This window comes from Anopheles aquasalis, chromosome 3 (genome assembly GCF_943734665.1).
Source record: "Anopheles aquasalis chromosome 3, idAnoAquaMG_Q_19, whole genome shotgun sequence".
NCBI classification, from domain to species: domain Eukaryota; kingdom Metazoa; phylum Arthropoda; class Insecta; order Diptera; family Culicidae; genus Anopheles; species Anopheles aquasalis.
The window spans coordinates 54888549-54901790 of NC_064878.1; the positions used below are offsets into that span (position 1 = coordinate 54888549).

The following is a 13242-nucleotide window of genomic DNA, read 5'->3' on the forward strand; positions in this document are numbered from 1 at the left end:
GAGAACCAGGTAAACTGCTTGAATTCCGCTTGCCATCATGCCAGAAACATGCCACGAAACGTTCGCACACAACAATAGCTCCCACAGACCCAGAAGCATCATCGTTCAGCATAGATAAATTACAAAGATAAACTTTTGTCCGAGCGGAGCAGGCATCGGTTGAATCTTCGTAAAACATTTCCATTCCATTTTCCTAGTGGGGTATTTCCTCCTTCTAGTAGCACAGATCACACACATAGACAAACCACGTGATTCACGTCGCGCGAAGGACTTTCATTCTATCGAACGCATCAGTTCCCGGCAGGCGAACACAACTCGCACAGGCCGAGCTGGAATCGGTTGATGCCCTCAAGCTCAGTAGCTCGTCAAAACTGCTGGGTGCAATGGAGAGACAGGTTCAAACTAACATCATCATGCATCACACCATCACCTTCACCACTTACCCGACAATCCCTTCCTGCTTCTTCTCTTTAATCGATCGATTTGAGTCACTCTCAGCAGCTCAACGGTAGTGAAGGCAAGTAGACGAATGGTCGGACGGATGGACGAACGAACTGGCAGACAGACAGACAGACAGACGCGGGCATATGGACAGCGCCAACGTCAGAATGTCAGTGTCGTTCCCAGTGGCCTCGCCAAAGCTTTCGCCGGCATCGATAGGGGTGAGGAAGAACATGAAAAACAGGAAATTGGCTGGCAGCGCTGTGCTTGCCAAGGTACACCCGGAGACGGGGAGAAGATGTGGAACAAAGTTCCGAGCAAATGCTAAAGTTAGTTAGCTGCTAGGTAGTTACATACCCGTCCACTCGACTGTTGACGAGTACTTGTCATAAATTATCTTTTTACAAGAAGTTTCTCGCAGTTACTTGCTTTAGAATGTTTTCCACAACAGTTTTTTAACTAAAGAGCAAAGTTGTAGTAAGAAGCGAAAAACATTCAACAGTGTAGTCAACTTGACATAAAATAGATTATAATTAATTGAGTTCTAGTTCAAGATTCCACCGAGCAGTGTGCAGCCGCACGTAACTAGCTTAACAGCTCTTCGCACGAAAAGGGAAAAGTCGAATCTAAGTCCCCGCCAACGGCAACGTAGCAACGGTACTTCATTTTGATTTCCTCCCTCCGAACCACACTCAGCTGCACGTCTGAATGAGCATCACACACAGGCTGCTAGGATGGATGGATCGAATTGACGGAACCGTCCATACCCATCCGCCGTTAATTATGTTACCGGGGCTCACTCAACGTCACTGGCGTCACTGGCGTCACTCTGTCACTAGTGTCCCACCACTAGACCGACCACTGCAACCCTATCGGAGCGAAAAATCAAATTTAGATGATCATTTTGTCACCGCTTAGCAACATTTTATGCAAAACACATCATCCCGCCCCGCTCTACTTGACCTCTAGCTACCACCGCCACCACGGCAAAAATCCCCCCATCCCGGGGTTTCCCCCGTTTTGTACGCTCCCATCGACGATGACGACGACGACACCGTGGTAAACCCCCAACGTGGGCGAAAGGATTTAGCAGAGAGCGAGACAGAGAGAGAGAGAGAACGAGAACCACCATTGCAGGGGCATGAAAGGGAGGAGCGCGCGGAGAGTTATCGGGAAGACACAGCAACGCCCACTCGATCCACCGCTCCTCCTTCACACGCAAACCCACACTCACCCAACCGCCGCCGGCAACCGGAACTGACACCTTTTCTCTGTTCATCCTTTTGCTCCCGGGCCTTCACGCGAAAGGGGGAGACTTGAGGAATCTACTAAAAAAGGGGAGTGAGATTTTTGGATGAAGAAATGTGCAAACATTCATCCAACCCGTAGTGAGCGAGAAGCACGGCGCGCGGGGTAGTTCAGCACGGCATAACCGGCATTCTCTGTGAAGAGTAAAATTGTCACTTGGTGTCACTAGTGAAGTGTCATTTTTTTCTTCCCTTCGTCTAAAATAATTACCCAGTTCATCCAGTTTACCTCCTTTTCACGATTTACGATAAGAATTTATTGAATTTACAGTCCACATTGACATTCGCCCCGTTTGCAGGCCTTTTCCCCATCCATCAAGCGCAGCTTACTAAGCTCCTTTTCTAAAGTTTGGTGAAACCACATTTCCATGGGTTTGTCTGGTTTGGAGTTCTTTATTCGACTTAAATATTAAAACGTAACCGCCCATGGCCCAAGGGTGCAGCAATCACAAGATCACAAGACGAGAGATAGTAATCGGGCACAAGATGAGAGACAGTTACCCAACCGAACCGGTATCGCCGTAATAATAACCGTCCGTTTGCTCTTCCAAAATATCCTACCACCCACCTCATCAGTGTTCTCCCTCCCAGATCTGGATGTTTTCCACACGAACAAGTGGGACAGAACAATGGAACAAAAATGGAACCGATCTGCTGCTCGGTGCTCGCTGAAACGAACATCTCCTTTCATCTTCGCCATCGCCAGAAACCGAAATAGATAAGGATATCTTCTCGTCTCGCAAACGAACGAACGAAGGACGCGTTCCGGAAAAGGCCGCCGATGATGGATGACAAACGCGCCTCCCCCCCCCCCCCTTGGCATTAAACCCTCCCCCGCACATTTCTATTAATCTTCGAGCATTTAGGGATTTAGATTTGCGTTGCTTCTGGGTAAAAGATGTCGGTAAAAGTGGCTTTGAATAAGTTTTTTCCCCAAGTTTTATTCCCTTTTTTAAAAAGGCATTCATGATTCTGAGGGTTTATGAAAATCCAGTTAAACGTGAAATATATACTAATTCAATCTCCTTTCATTCCGATGCAACAATTGATAAGTAGTCGATGCTAGACCACGAACCGACCAAAGACTCCTTCATCAAACCGCTGCTCGCATAGCGCACAAGAAAAACGGCAAATAAATATACAGCATTACTTGTCGAGCTTCGTTGGCTTTGAAAAGCAGTGCCCCATTACTATTGCATGGTGCACCAGCCCCAGCATTGGATTCTATGCGCCGAGGTCTTTCAATTCACTCTGCTTGTAAAGATGGAGGAGAAATGGGGGTGATTTCTAGGTTCCGCTTTTGCCTTGCTATCCAGAACTCACGCCACCATGGAGACCTAATGAAGCATTGGTTTCTCGAGTGGTTTTTTCTATCGATTTCCGCGCGCACACGCCATTACAACGTCAAAAACCCCCGCGAGAACGTCACGTCATCGATGGGTGGCGGACGTAATCACCACCACCACCGACCACCATTCCATTACCACCGGTTGCCAGCGCGAATGAATAATTTGCTCAACGCTGGGGAGGTGTCCTCTTGCTCCTCTTCCTTCTGGTTCCACCAAACAACCTATGGGTGGACTGTGTCTGCATTCACTAATCGATGAATCGAAAAGGCTTTACACACCACTACTCTTCTGGATGGTGCTGGTAGCTCCTCTTTTCGCTCATCAGGACCTGTGCATGCATGATGTATCGCGAGGAAAAGGAGAAATTAATGAGAAAGTGAAGGGCGAGAGAGAGAGAGGGCGAGCGAGAAAAGAGGAGCAGCTGGGGGGGGGGGGGGGGTTGAGTCAACATTACCTCTCTCGGTTGACTTGACAGCTTGGAACCGCAGCAACGTAAATCGCCTCTGTTTAACTACTCAACGTCAAACCTCCGGGAGTGCGCGGCAAAGCAGGCGCGGTTGGTGGTATGCTGAAGAGAGGACCGAGAGAAAGCCATTCTTCATCGTATCTGCATCGCAACGCAACCTCAAACACACTCAAAGCAGCCCCGGTGGTCTGCGTGCGCGTACTACAGACACCAGAGGGCGCAGCAGTAAACGTTGTCGCTACGCTGTCATCGCGCGCTGTTCCAAGGGCAACCAGTGTTCCCTAAAAAGGGTAAAGGTTCGTTGGCTTGCCTACTGCCACTGTGCGCTTCTCCCGAGCATAAGTGACGATAGAATTTCGCGATTTTAAATTTACAAAAACAGAGAAAAAAAAAGACAATTCATACAACACAGCAACAGAGGATGAGCATGGTGCGATTGATGGAGAAATGGGTAGCACCAACCAACAACGCGCACCATGGCGTGAGCGAAATGCGCGGGGAGAAATGGAGAACCAGAAAAATCAATAGCAAACCATCAATCAATGTCACCTCAGGCTTTGGTTCTTTGCGCGTTCTCAACGCCCTGTGTGCTTTCCAGGCTAGCTGACACTCTCTCCCTCGCATAAGAGAGAGAGAGAGAGCTGGAGTGCTCTTTCTCTTCCAATTCTCATGAAATCCTCTATCTCGCCCCCCGCAGCAGCAGATGATCCTCGACGGAGCAAAGTGTCATTGGACTCCATGGCCACCCGGCCCGGCTCGAACAAAAAAAAAACCATTATGATATCCAGAGCAAAGAGATGAGCAGCCGATCAGCAGAGTGCCCAAAATTGGGTTAAGTAAATTCATTATTTTTGAATGTTTGTTCTCTTTGGCTTTTTGAAACGCCTATCACCGCTTCTGATTCTTTTCGCTCTTTAATGCATTCTAGAATTACGAAAATACACATTTTTATGAAACATAAAACCAAACCAAACATCAGCCTCGTTGGATGGATTTCATTTGCAATCTCGAGTACGCCTTTCAGCCACAAACCGAACCAACATGTTTCGATGCCTAGTGTCGGCAGAAGTAATCGCATTGCATTAGAGAAGAGCCGAAAATCCGATGGAAAATGGCAAGACTCGAAGGCGTCGAAGGCGAATACGTTCCACGAAGTAATATGGCACGTTGCTCTTCCCCCTTCCCTACCGTTTTACTGGAAATCAATTTGGATCAATCGTAGAGTGCACCATCGCCACCACCAGCATAAGTTCGAGAGCATAACTTTGGCGCCTCTGAATCTTGCAGGTTAGATTTGCCACCACGTGGCACCACCCATCTTCGAATGGAAAACTTTCCGTCCCGAAGAACGAAAAACGCACACGCAACGTGATGAATGGGGGAGCGTCTTTTTCTTTCATTACATCTTTTTATTCTCCACTCTCCATCCAGCAAACTCCTTGTCTGCGAGAAGCAAAACTTTACTCATTCGTCAATTCGTCGATTCGTACAAAACTCCCAATGGGAAGGGGGGGGGGGGGGGGGGGAAAGATGGAGAAAAAGCATATAAAACAGTATTAGTTTACACCGCCGAGAAGCATATGATCGATCGGGATCTGACTGGAGGGACGAGAAGAGAATTTTCCCAAGAACCGTTCTTCTCCGTGTTTTTTTTTTCCTCTCCTAAATCGTGCCACCCTTCCCTTTCGGATGCTGTCTGCCTGATTGATTCATTCAATGGCTCATAAAGCGAACTCCATTGGCTCGTTACTGGGATACAAGCCGAGAGGCGGATAAAGGGGAAACCGATTGGACACAAACAGTGCATCATCGATCGATGGAAAAAGCATATTTCAGACAGGTACAATCCGTTGACAGCTCGCCATCCCCTTCCTTTCCTAAGCACGCACGCGGAAGTCAAAGTAGGCCCGCTGGTTGTAGTTCGCTTCGCTTCGCCTCGTTGCTACCGAGATTGCCATGTGTCATTGCTGCTGAAGTGAAGCTGTCAATAGCCGGCAACTTGCTGATGACGTGATAGGGCACCAACGGGAGAGGGAACCGGAAGGGAATGGTACGCAATTGTGCGCTCCACATGCTACTAAAATATTCAATTAACTCCCAAAACGGTCACCTCCGGGACCTCTTTCGGCAACACAAACTAGCCATTGGGCCGGTGACGGCGCTTCATCGATGGGAAAGATGGTACAGAGTACAAAGTATCGTTTGGTAAGCGGTGAGGATTTATTGAAAGTGCAGACGAGTAGAGAGAGAGAGACCTCAAAAGGTCCTTTTTTTTTAAAAAAAAAATGCAAAAGATGGAACCGTGAGCGCATTCCCACGTGAACCAACACGCGCTATGACAGGTGGGCATTCGCTTCGCGATACTCTCTCTCTCTCTCTCTAATCCTGGTCGAGGCCCTGGCCCTGGCGGTTTTAGGTCGTGGCCAAAAAAGACTAGTCTTCTTGTCCACCCCCCCCCCCCCCCCCCCCAAAATCATGTCCGTTAGTCACTTGCGTCACCTTTTTGCTCCCGGATCCGGTTTGTTGCAATCAAAAACACTCATCCGGCCAACGGTCCTCTGGTCGTACTCGCCCCTTTTGCCGCTGCAAAAGCTTTGAGTTCGATTCACTTGCGCCCTTTGTGCCCCGCTGCTGCTGCTGGTGTTCACCGAGAGCGCGTATGAGGAGCAGTTGCCGATGAACCCAATTAAATTCGCCATCAGGACACTTCTCCCACCGGCACGAGCAGCACTGCACCACCAACACCTGATCACGTTATGTTCTGGTCCAGCCACCGGTCCAGACACAGCCCAGTGCTTTTGTTGAACAAAAATTCAAAAGAATTCCCGAACCCAAAGCAAGAAGCAAAAGCGAGAACCTGGTCGCGGACGAGCGAAGCGAAGGCTTAAACACAAATCACACCACGTGAGAGACTCTCGACTCGACTGGCCATTGTTAGGTAACTGTTCCCCCGTAACACCGTGTTCGAGCCGGTTGGACGATGGATTTGGTCGCGTACCTTACCTTTAAGCTGACTTTCCTTCCTTCGGTTTTTAAGTTTTACATTTTCACTTAAAAACCATAAAAAAGGGAAGAAACGCGAAAAAAGCGAATAAAAATAAAACACAATCCACTGTCGTTGCCGCTGCCGCGAGACCACAACACAACGTCATCGTGTATGCGCGCTGAGGTAAATTGGACACCGACCGTCGGGGATCGAAACGAAACGCAGCATCAGCAGCAGCAGCAGTAGGTTCTATCGACCAGTCCCAGACCAGTGCCAGTGCCAGACCAGCCAGCGGGAGAGGAATGAATGTGTTGTCTTGATTGGAAAATGTACCAAAGGACAACCTACTCCCCGGCACTAGCGCCAGCATCGAGCTCCTATGTGCTGTTGGGTGGAAATCGAAGGAAAGCTCGTTCCCGACCGTCAGATGGAACCATCCGTTCGATTTCGATTTCGACCAGGATTCGAATTCGAACAGACGACGAAGTGGACCACCCCGATGGATGATGGATGACAGATGGAGTGCGCTCTTCTCGCTCTCTCTCGCTTTGAAACCTTCGCTTCTTCTTCCACCAAAAGCTAGAAAGCGCAATTGATTTTTGCATCCTGTTTGCATCGTGTGGTTTAAAATCGATCTTTGGTCTTTGTTCTCTGTGCTATATCGTGGTATGTGTGTTCCGCGATTACGTAGCGATCCAACAAACCAAAAGCATTTCTTTCTTATCCCCATTTTTTTTTTCGGGGACCAAATTAAAACAATCGCGATCCCATAAGCTGGGTTACAGCCGTTACACCAGGTCCAGAGGTGGTGGTCCTGTGTGTCTCTGCATTGCGGACGGAACACACTGTCGGCATTCATCATCAACATCCCTCCTTCCGACAAATGAAGATGTTAATTTTTTATCGCTTCCACAAAGCCATCACCATCCACCATCCACCATCGTCCTACTCCTAGGTTTGCTTGGATTGTCACGACGACGTTGACTCGCGCGCTGCTTTGTGCCAAATAAATTTGAATAAATAATGAGATTTACCATCGCAGCAACGGCACAACGCCGCCGCCTCCTTCCTCCTTTCACGCATTCTCACGCGAAAGGTTCCATGTGACGAGTGCACGGGGGTCTCTCTAATTTAATGAAAATCAAAAAACCCCTTTTTAATCTCGTGCGAAAGGGAACTTTTGATTTTTTTTTCCCACCTCCTCCTCCTCTCCCAAAAGGTACGAATAATGGCCCATCCCTCTAAGCACCGCGCCCCATTGAGTGTGGGAGTATTTCCGCGAGGTGTTAGTGTGCCAAGGACGATAAGGAACACCGCGGTAGCGGGGGGGGTCGTAACCTCGTATAAAGCGGAAAAGTGGTCGAGAAATGGTCGCCAATTCCCATTTGCTTTTCAAATGGATTCTCCTTCCGCCTGTATGTGTTTGTAGTGGTCGCTTTGGTAAATTTGGAACTCGTTTTGTTTTAATAAGAGTGACGCTTACGACCACATCGCTGTGGACTCTGGTCCGAAGCACCGAGGAGGAATCACATTCAGTCAAACGGCATTCCACTCACGAGAAAAAAAAAAGAGAAGACCACAAGAGGAGCCAGATTTAGTGAGTCCCCGGATAGAATAATAACAATAAAAAGGACGCGGACGAAGTAAAAAGCAAATTATAGTCGGCGGCTACCGCGTGGCGATGATGGAGGCGCCTGGTGGTCCGTGAATTCGAATGAATCCGGTGCCCGTTTAAATCGCGTGTGTGAATGTGAACGCACAGACACACTAACAGGGACACACGGACACAGTGCCCAATGACTGACATTAATGTTTTGTTGCGCCCTTGTGCCCAGGGCCCAGGGCCGAGTTTGGCAAAAAGAAGAAAAGTAAAAAAACGGCCAAAAATGATCCCCGTTCCTGGGTTCCTGGGGCGCTAGGAGAGAACCAGCGGCCGAGACACCAACCAGCGGCACGAGGCGACAGCACTGCGCATACGATAATGATTATAATAACCGGAGGAAAAACACCACCCCCTTCCTCGTTGGGTACCGATAGCGGAAAAGGCGGAAAATGGAATGAATAAAATAATGAAAACAGCATCCAATTGCGTCCGATCGGCGTCACCGTCGTCGTTGTTGAGGTGTTGGAGCAAGGGGGAGTGTGCCCCCCCCCCCCCCCACATAGTTATCCCTCTGCCCACCCAGATTTCACTCACAATATTTATTTGTTAATTTCCATTTTCAGCTAGCTTTCGTGCTGAAACGAGGAAAAGGAGGGGCCTGGGGTGTGTGATTGGAGGTGGATGTCGTGGGCGCCCGCGCATGATCATGATGGGCCGCGACTGGCATGTTTGATGATTTTATTGATTGTTAAATTATGCCCGAATGGCCAGGCCCGGCATGACAGACGCGGACTGTGGGTGGTCACGACCGGTTCCTTTTGCTCCAACAAAAAGGCGGAAACCGTTGGAACGAGCCGCGAAGTGAAAATGATGATGATGAGCGCTGTTGGTGGCCGGGTATACCCCATGTACAAACACAAATATACCGCAACAAATACTGGGGAAAAGAACTGAAAAATAAAATGGCCAAAACCCAAACGCGCGTGTTTAGATTATCGCTGACCGCATAGGCGACAGCGGGGGGTTCAACATAAGCGCGCCGTCCGTCAATCGAGCATAACACAAAAGCGCTTTCATGTTTTTTTCTCCCAATTACTTATTATGTCATGCCATGAGAGAAAAAAAAGCGGGAAAATCACTAACGAAATAAAAACATTCCCATTTTGCCCCCTCCGGCCAGACACGCAAAATTAATCGAACCAACCATCCTCCGCACCTGGCAAGCGACCAAAGTATTGCCAGCAGCAGCAGCAGCAGTTGCTGGTGAACCCATTCTGTGTTCCATCATCACGTGTCCAATTTTAATTACAATCGCCAGGAATAAATTATTATTATATTAACTACCAGCAGCAGCAGTGGATGGTCGCCATTTTTTTTCACCTGATTCCTCCCCACGGGTTGGAACAACCCGACAAATAAGATTTCCATTTAAGGTAAACAACGAAAAAAGGGGAAAAAAGCGCGCGAGAAAAACAATAAAATGTGGCCAAAATGGAGAGCATCCATTCGCAGCTAATTGCATCTGGCAATCGCACACAAACAATCGTCGCGTGTATGTGTGTTTTCTGCTGCTACTGTTGTTGTTATTGTTGGCAACTTTGGGGCGTCATCGTTTCCGGGAAAAGTGGACAAACGAGTTTCAATTAACCAACGCACAGCAGCGTGTGTCCACAGGTATTTTCCTGCTCGCCTTCCACCAAATCATGGCTTGGTTTGTGCATTCGAGCGGTGTGGTGGTTTTGGCGACCGCGACATTGGTTTGGCTTTGACCAGTTCACGCGCACACCACAGAAGCTAATGTAGTTCACGCGACAAGCATCGCGCCATCATCATCAGCACCGCATTATCGCATTCGAGGGTACGGACGGACCAGCTTAGCGTCCTCAATTCCTGTTTTCAGCACCAGCTTCGGTTCGGTTTGACGCGTTGTGATGTGGTCCAGGGGACAGGGAATTAAAGCTGTCCTAGCGGTCAAGAGAACAGACCGTTGTCAACGAATGAGTCAAACAATCAACTTCACAGCCTACCACACAGCCTACCTAGTGCGTGCCGCAGGTTACAATAATAAAACCATCGTCCAGTCCAGTCCAGTTGTCAGTTAACGTTTCACCGACAGAAAGGAACAGGAAGCATATTAGCACCCTCTGCAATGGTGATCAGACACGACATGCCACTGCTGGCAAAACACGTGCCCGACCAGGCCACACAACAACTTCCAAATGGCAAATAGCGAATCGGATATAAATTTAAATAAACACAAAAAAATATTCCCAACGCATAGCAGCCCTTGATAAGATATTTATCGACCGGTGCGCGCAGATGCGGAGAGTGGTTGGTTGCTGTCAACGACCAACGCACCCACCGACTCCACCAGTGGAAAATTTCGGGCACCGCGCGGTGGAAAATGACAAAGAAATTTCAGCGGCGCAACATTACTCGTTACATAAATGAATAAGCAGGCGCCGGTGACACACTAAAGTGGAACACATTACACATACATCGCTCCTTCCTGCCGCTCTACAGCGTGCGTTTGGTGGTCGTGGTAGCGAAATCGAATATCGGGCACCGGTGGAGGAAAAACACGATCATTCCCGCACACATTATCATACATCACACACAACAGACCGACCATACCTGCAGGCCATCCACTGGAGCCACCGGATAGGCACATGAGGCACGGGAACTTGCGCGCGCACGCTCGCGCATCATGGCCCAAGGGTCCGTCGTAAATGCACACCCACATCCACCCCAAAAACACGCGCAGGTGGAGCGTGAGGTGCGGATAACGGGCAGCATGAAACACACAAACACGATGCATAATAAATTAGCAATCGAAATTGTGCCCACGTAAAACCGTGTCCAATGTGCATTAACAATGATGCTCCGGGTGGTGGTGGTGGCAGCGGTTTTTGGAGGTGTCCCTGTCCCTGGCGCGATGGATTGCCTGAAATTAAGCTCTCTGGGATGCTGTTACGGCTCGGGGCCCGCCAGGACACGAGACGACATCACACGGGGATACAAGAGTGATGGTGGTGCCCAACCGGTGCTAATGTTGCAACCGTGTGATGGCGTGAGATCGATAGTAATAGGTTTCAGTAACGAGCGTGGGGCAGACACACACCATGCACGCCACACCCACACCACACATTGCCACTCTTTTGGACAAACTGCAGCCGGTGGCGAGTGATGAAACGCGTATTTTGGGTTTGTTGAAACAGATGATTTGAAGTAGATCTTCGTTGGAGCTCAATCGGAATGGAAGAATGGTCCAGAACTACGTTCGGTACACGGCTGTGGCGGTCACATCTGGTTTCATTCTGTGGGATTCCATCTAGCCACATAAGCCATGGCGCAATCATCGAGCAACCAGCTCCACCTGCTCAAATCGACAAACGATGACGTCCTGTAACCTCGTTTCATGAGAAATGTTTTTTTCGCTTGTTTCTGCTACAAAGATATTCAGAAAAATATAAATTTCGACAAACACAGACACCGAATCTAAGGTCACTGCGTGACGCGTGGATTTTGACAAACCACTCTACTAGGGGGCTCGCACAACCCCAACTACCATTAGCATAATTCCTGTGCCACTACTTCCGGTTTCGTTATCAATGTCAGCTCGTGCCCACGTGCCCAATGTAACACTCTACCCCCTGCGGTTGCAATGTCCGTGGTCCGTGTTCACCTTGATACATTATCCAAACGCCCATCAAATGCATGCCACTCCGGCCACTGTACGCGTGCTGTGCTGCTGGTATCGATCAGGAGCGCGTTCTGGTGGCGTGATTTGATTTTATTGGAAATCAACCCCATCGACCCATTTAAGCATGACAACCACACGGCGACGGGGAGGCAGCAAGCACATCATCAAAGGCCAAATTGTACCGCGAGCTCCGCGGGGCGGAATTGTAAACGATGTGCATCAAAGGTGCGAGTGCAGTGGCAGCAAGTTTGCTATAGCAACCGGGCCTACTCCAGTTGCTGCTCGCCTGCTTGCTGCCTGTCAAATGTAAGTGAATGTAGCCGGGAGAGCAGAGCAGTGGAACATGAGGGCGAGAACATCAAGCCTAGCTGCCCCGCGCGTGTCAGGATGAAAACAGGAAAAACACTCCCATCAAAGGCTCAATCGGGATCGACACCATTTAACCACCATCCGTTGCCACCTTTTCCGTGCTAGGGAAAGGAAGAGAGTAGGGAATAAACGTTGGATACTATAATGACAGTTAAAGGGTTATTCGGACACCCTTTTCCCTGTAGTCGCGTGTCCAGTAGCAGTGGGAGGAATGAGAGCAACCTCTAATGACGCCCACTGGTGGGATTTATCCGGAACCAATTTTAATCAAATGCAACACAGCAGAGATACATGTGATACTCGAGCAGCTCTCTGGCGTATCCGGTTTGATCCTTTTTTATCTATACGATTTTAATCGATTCATTTAGCTTTTAATAAAAAAACGACCGACGTTTATGATTTTGTATTTTTACCAGCACTGTTTCCAAATGCTTTGAGATCCATAAGTAAGAAGCGTATTAGAAAAGTGCCTCGCAGTTTCATGGATGCTACAAAATGGATTTTCAATTATTTCCCTCAACATTTTTCCACAGCTACTGTCTCTATCTCTCTAGCGAAATCGATTCGCATCAGGAAATCGATGCAACGGGTTTTTCGGGTCGCATTAGCATCGGTGTACTACAACCGTGGTAGCATCGCTGCTTCCCAAGTTTTGTAATGAGCCACTAACCAGTTTAACGTCGGGCTAATTTCATTTCACTCAACGTACTTCGCGCTTCGCGAGAACACCCTTTTCACCCTTTACCCGCTGCTTCATCTGTGGTCCTCCTACCGAAAGGACATTCACACCCGCCCAAACCATCGGTTGCATTTCATTACACATGCGCGCTTGCCACGAAACGGTAGCTTCCACCCGACAAAAAGGAAAAACGCAGATGGAGGAATTTCCATTTTTGTTCCGCTGCTTTTCAGCGAACGTTCGGAGAAAAATGTGGCACAATGCGGCGGGAATGCTAGTGTGCGTCTGCTCGCACTTGATCGCACTACTTTCGAGTGGCTTTCCGAGGGTTCACACTTT

General features: G+C 48.8%; 1 protein-coding gene across 5 annotated transcripts in view; it reads right to left on the bottom strand.

The window, feature by feature from the left end:
- The window catches only part of LOC126579212 (uncharacterized), a 43732-nt gene that overhangs the window by 9495 nt on the left and 20995 nt on the right, over positions 1-13242 (bottom strand). The window lies entirely within an intron of this gene.